The sequence below is a fragment of the Mesoplodon densirostris genome, chromosome 3 (assembly GCF_025265405.1).
Source record: "Mesoplodon densirostris isolate mMesDen1 chromosome 3, mMesDen1 primary haplotype, whole genome shotgun sequence".
NCBI lineage: Eukaryota > Metazoa > Chordata > Mammalia > Artiodactyla > Ziphiidae > Mesoplodon > Mesoplodon densirostris.
This window is the reverse complement of record NC_082663.1, coordinates 37,973,005-37,979,181: the sequence shown is the minus strand read 5'-3', so window position 1 is coordinate 37,979,181 and position 6,177 is coordinate 37,973,005. Positions and strand designations below refer to the sequence as shown.

The 6,177-nt window shown below is 34.3% G+C and overlaps 1 pseudogene; it reads left to right on the top strand.

Annotated features, from left to right (window-relative positions):
* Positions 1-3,316: 3,316 nt before the first annotated feature.
* On the top strand, positions 3,317-3,662 carry LOC132485188 (elongin-B-like; annotated as a pseudogene).
* Positions 3,663-6,177: the final 2,515 nt, after the last annotated feature.

The following is a 6,177-nucleotide window of genomic DNA, read 5'->3' as shown; positions in this document are numbered from 1 at the left end:
TCATAGCTATCTATGTTATAAAGAAAAATGTATCTACTATAGTCATTCTTACTTCACATTTTTGTAAGGTACCAAAAAGAACATTAATTATAGGCAAATAATTGTCACTTACCCGGAATACAAATAGCCTCCTTCATAATTATGGCTTCTTTGCTTTTCTTCCTTCTCTCAGTAGTGTGGTACTTTATTGTTCATTCTTATGTCCACAATAGGGTAAGCTGATAAAGAAGAATAGAAACCCATATCAATATTTTCAGCTGTCCACTAAGTGTTTAAGGGCCATACCAATATTTTTATTAAATAAATTAAGGATTTCCATATCTTTACTCATGTGTTCATTTAATTTCTTAAAAACAAATAGTATTTCAGCTATCAAAAATGAGCCAATTATTATCTATTCCCCTAAACAATTTAGAAAGACATTCAATAGCATCTACTTGTCTCTCCTTATAAAAATAATTACATATCCATTGCAGAAACTATAAATATATACAAAAAAAAAAAAAACGGGCTGGTTTCCTCTGCTTATTTGTAGTATCTGTATTTCTAAACTATTTTGGAAAATTGAGTCAATAAATCACATGGATGTTAAGCTAAAATGTGGATTATCAAAGTAAATTATAAAATCTACTCCTGTATATATCCTTCAATAATTATTATAAATCTAGAATTATATAGCTATAATCCTATCCAAAATCAGAAAAGAGACTAATCTTCCTCTCAATTTTTTCTAATTCCTATGGTTTCAATTATCATCTATTCAAAACATGTATCTAATATAGATTCCTCTTCTGAATTGCAAATCTGCATATACAACTGCCTGCAAGAAATACCCATTTAGAGTTCCCAGGCATACCTCAAAGTCAACAAGTTCAAACCACCTTAAGAAAGCTTTTTTACCTGAAATCGATTTTTCCTTCAATGTTTCTCATCTTAGTTAAAGGCAGTACCATCTACACCTCAATTGATAAAGCAAAATATCTTCTCTCCTTTTCTTTTATTCTCCGTATCCAATCATTAAGTCTTGTTTAATTTGCCTCTTAAATATTTCTTGGCTCAGTTTACTTCTTGCCATCCTATTTCTAGCCTAACTAAAATCACTACTTCTTTCACCTGGGTGATGCAGTCCGCGTGAATGGGGCCCGTGGAGTTGTAGAGTAGGCAACATTTAGAGTCCTTCTAGCCTCATCTTTTATCATCTTCCTCTCAAACTCTATTCTGTAGCATATTAAACATCTTTTGTCTCCTTAAACATTTCATATTCTCTTACCTTGGAGCCTCCAGACAGGCTGTACTCTTTGCCTAGTGTATATAGCATAGTCAGATAATATACGTAGCATGTATGTGTATTATGTATATGTTCATATATGCTATATGTATGTGTATATATATATATATATATATATATATATATACACACACACACACATCACACATATATATTATTTGCTCTGAGATACTTTTTATCATCACCCCTGCGATCAACATGATGGCTGAGCTGGGTGTCCCACCAATATAGTCCCAAAACATCTGTTACTTTCTAATCAGAGCACTTACTACTTTTATTATAATTACTCATTTGCCTGATTATGCCCTCTGGTGGCATCAAGGATGTGTATTTTTTTATTACTGTGTTTTCAATATCCAGCACAACTACCAGAGTAGACACTGGAAATATTTCCTAAATGGAAGAATTAATGAATCAATAAGTATATGCTAATGTTTCAAGCAAAAATATGATAACACAAGGGTCATGACCTTATTCAAACCAAGAATTATGGTGAACTAGGAGATATTTGTAGATAAAGTTAATGTCATTATTATTATTCCATCTGTAAGGTAAAATGTAGTGCTTCTTCTTCATTTCCAAAAGCTGAGAATTATTAACACTGCCTCTGTAAGCAGAAAGGCTCAAGGAAAGGCTGGGATCCATGGTGTGCCTTTTCCTAACTTCGCCATTTTAGACATGACAGCTCAACTCTAGCTGAACACAGCCAGACAACTCCCAAGGATATAACTAAAACCTTAAGTTGCCAGCAAATTGTTTTCCAAAAGAATAATTATTAGGACAACACAATCATGTAAATATGAAATGGAAAACCATGACAGGTCATCTAATCTCTCCTGTGAGAATTCTCTTAAATGTTGGCCTCAGTGCTCTTCAGGGTGAATTTTAAGTACAACCAGTGATGTAAATCCCACTTTTACCCTTGGGAGGCTGTTGTGCAAACCAAAAGTTTCCATTGCTTCTACTTGGGTAAAATATTTTAAAATTTGCCTTTTCCTCAATGTGTGTATTTTACTCTAGCTCTCTTGTGCCTCTATCTTTTTAGGTTTTAGAAATAAAAATAAGTGGTGATATAATCTTAGAGCAGTAGTTTTCATTCAACTAAGAGTTCAGTTACAAGCAGCAAATGTACTCTTTTCATTTAAAGTAAACCTAATGGTGACAATAATTTTTTTCTTTTCTAGGTTTAATGCACTTTTATTTCATTCTATTGATGTTTAAAAATTGGAAGGGGTAAAAAAGTAAGAATTTATCACTTCAGTAGGTTAAATCTTAGTAAAATCTTCAGGTTCATTTGTTGTGATGCTAAAAATTTAATGGAATATTGTTTAATTAAATGAGCTGTCTGCTGGAGCTGGGAAATTTGAGGATTATATAGAATGTTATAAAAGTTATTTTTGTTTATTTGTTTAACATTTTAATCTTATTTTTCCTTGAAAATCTTGCCAGTATCGGTCTCAATACATTACTCTTTCATGTAATTAAACCTATCTTTGGTTCAATGGATAAGACAATATTGGCTTTTTAAATGCAACATTTCCCAAACATTAGTCTTCTGTGTACCAATTACCTGAATTTTGGCATATTTTATACTACTGTACCATCTTTCACTGAATATTTTTCTTTTTTTCTTTTTCTTTTTTTTTTTTTTGCGGTACGTGGGCCTCTCACTGTTGTGGCCTCTCCCGTTGCGGAGCACAGGCTCCACGGCCATGGCTCACGGGCCCAGCTGCTCCGCAGCATGTGGGATCTTCCCTGACCAGGGCACGCACCCGTGTCCCCTGCATCAGCAGGCGGACTCTCAACCACTGCCCTACCAGGGAAGCCCTGAATATTTTTCTTCAGATAACGTACTTGTTTGAATTCAAATATATTTTAAGTAATATTTATGTCACTTAATCCCTTTTTCCCCTAATATAGGTAAATGCATACAATTTAAAACGTTATTGCATAACTTCTAAAATTATCTCGTAGCCCACAATTTGGAAAAGCTGTTCTGTCGTATTTCATTATAAATCTAGGGGAGAGGCTTCCGCTGCCATGGAGGTGTTCCTCATCATCCGTTGCCACAAGACCACCATCTTCACGGATGTCAAGGAGCAGAGCAACGTGATCGAGCTCAAGTGGCCGCTGGAAGAGTAGCAGCTGTACCAGGACGACCAACTTCTGGACTATGGGAAGACATTGGGTGAGTGTAGCTTCACCAGCCAGAGAGAAAGGCCTCAGGCCGCAGCCACTGTGGAGCTAGACTTCCAGGCAGATGAAGCATTTGAAGCCCTGTGCATTGAGCCCTTCTCCAGCCCACCTGAGCTGCCTGCTCTGTGTGATGAAGCCGCAGGACTCAGGAAGCAGCGCCAATGAACAAGCTGTGTAGTTGGAGAACCTTCCCCCACTCCTGTTCCCCCCATCTCCCGCCAATAAAAGTGATTTGGGTGTTAAAAAAATCTATATATAATTTCCTTCTTCTTTCATAAAAGAATCTAATTTTCAGTGTTATTTTCTGATAGTCTCTTAGCAGTTTTAAAATTTTGTATTGTGAATTTTAAAAAAAACCTAAAAAATAATCTGCATTGTGTATATTGTTTTAAATTTGTTATGCTGTTCTCCTATTACTATAAAAATCCATTTAATTTAAACAAATATAGAGAAATCACAGGCATTATTTATAAAAATTAAAAGATTAGTTTTTTTCTTTGATACATTTCTAATAGAGATGCTACTGAACTTACTTTACTAAGGGGGTAAGACAGTTAATAACACCTAAAATATTTAAAATATTCGGTTCTATTGATACTAGTTATTGCCTGAATATTATGCACTCCTACTCTTTTATATAACATTTTCAAAAGTCAACCTAAGTCAAACATAAATTCTAAATTAGATATTGATTCATATGAACTCATATTTTGATCTGATTGTTTTCTCTGGGTACTATATTGAGTACCTCTGAAAACACTTCTACTTCAAAATTATTGAGGAAAAATAGTCTTTAGCAACAAATAAATAGAGATTTACAAAACTTTGACCATTATGAAAACCTGCTGCATTTATCCTCAGCTGGATTCATTGCCATTTATTATTTTTGTTTATGATCTTTTAGCCAGTTCCCAATCCATGTGACTCTGTTCTCATCCAAAACAATTATAATTAATTTGCAACTAAAAGTTCATGATCCACTGTTTCAAATGCTTCACTGAAGCCCAAATACATGACGTCAGTTCCATCCTCTTCATCCAATTAGTTTTGCAACTCTATCAAACAGGCCTATCATCATGGTCTGGCATGATTTGTTCATTATGGACTATGGTCCTTAAGGTTCAAAATTCCATGTCTTCTAACTGCTTACAGATTTTCCTTCAATATTTTCTTCCTTACTTCACTGCATATTGATCTATTGCTTGGTTGTGTGTAAACATTTGTTTTATGCGGACATGTTTACAAAGAAGAAAAACTGAAGGAAAGTAACGTGTAAAATCACTTTAATTGCTCTTTGCAAACTACATAACATTTAAATGAGGTGCTTTGGGAGCTTTGGTCTTCTTTGTATTTCCTTAATTTTACATAAAATCCTTTTCATGAGAATTACTAAGGAGTTCTGCATTATTAATTTGTGGGTACTTGCATTTTCAAAAGACTATGAAACTAGGCTAATTAGAGAAGATTAGCCTAGTTTCTGTTTTGGCTCAGAGGGTTCATACAATAAAGCAATAGGTTCCATCATAACTCAAATAGAAAATGAGCTAATTGTAGGGTAGAGTGGAGTAAACAAGAGCTAAGGATGTCTATATAAGGGATAAGATTAATTCATAATTTAAAATATATAATTACAAATATTTGAATTTTTATAAATATTTGAATGGCTGTAATATAAAACTAGTTGTAAAAGTAAAAGCAACTTTAAGATTTCTTGGTACACCAACAGCCTATTCATGACAATTATTGGTAAAATCTGCAATAAGCAATAGTTTAATGATATCAATTACCAATTGTATTGGCTCTAATTTTTATGATAAATTGTTTCATTATACGTGAATAATCCTAGAAAAGATTTGTTCCTTTAATGTAGAAAAGTTTGTTCCTTTAATGTTCTTCCTAGAAAGCTGTTGACATTTGCTGATGGTATAGCAAATGTCTTTTTCTTTAAAAAAAAAATTCACAATATAGCAACTGTTTTAACCTTCGAAATTACTAAAGTCTGAGAAATTGGAGATTTCCATATTACATTTCCTTTCTGTTCAGGGTAATTAAAAAACATGTTTGAGAAAAGTTATAATTTTTTAAAAAACATTTGCAAATTGAATATCCATGTTTAAAATGCTTTTGCAAACATCTTGCTTTCCTAGTTACCAAAACGATTATTTTTCAAATGAAAATATCATATTTTGTCTTATACTCATCCAATTCACTAAGAAAGCATTTACACTTATAATTGAAGAAAGCTCTTTTTTTTTTTTTTTTTTTTTGCGGTACGCGGGCCTCTCACTGTTGCGGCCTCTCCCGTTGCGGAGCACAGGCTCCAGACGCGCAGGCTCAGCGGCCACGGCTCACGGGCCCAGCTGCTTGGCTCATGTGGGATCCTCCCGGACAAGGGCACGAACCTGTGTCCCCTGCATCGGCAGGCGGACTCTCAACCACTGCGCCACCAGGGAAGCTCAGCTCTTATTTTTTAAGTCTGATTAATATCTGATCAAATTCTAGGCTAGGGCTCGGCCACTAAAGGGCTTGGCAGTTTGAAATTTAAGCAGGCATGTAAAATGGTCCTCTTGATTGCTCACGGGGGCAGGAGCTGTGTGTTCACAGACAATCAAAGAAAAGGGAAAACATTTCATTTTTTTCCAATCAAATTGCTAATTTCTGGAAAATATTGTGAAATTATAAATGAGAAACTG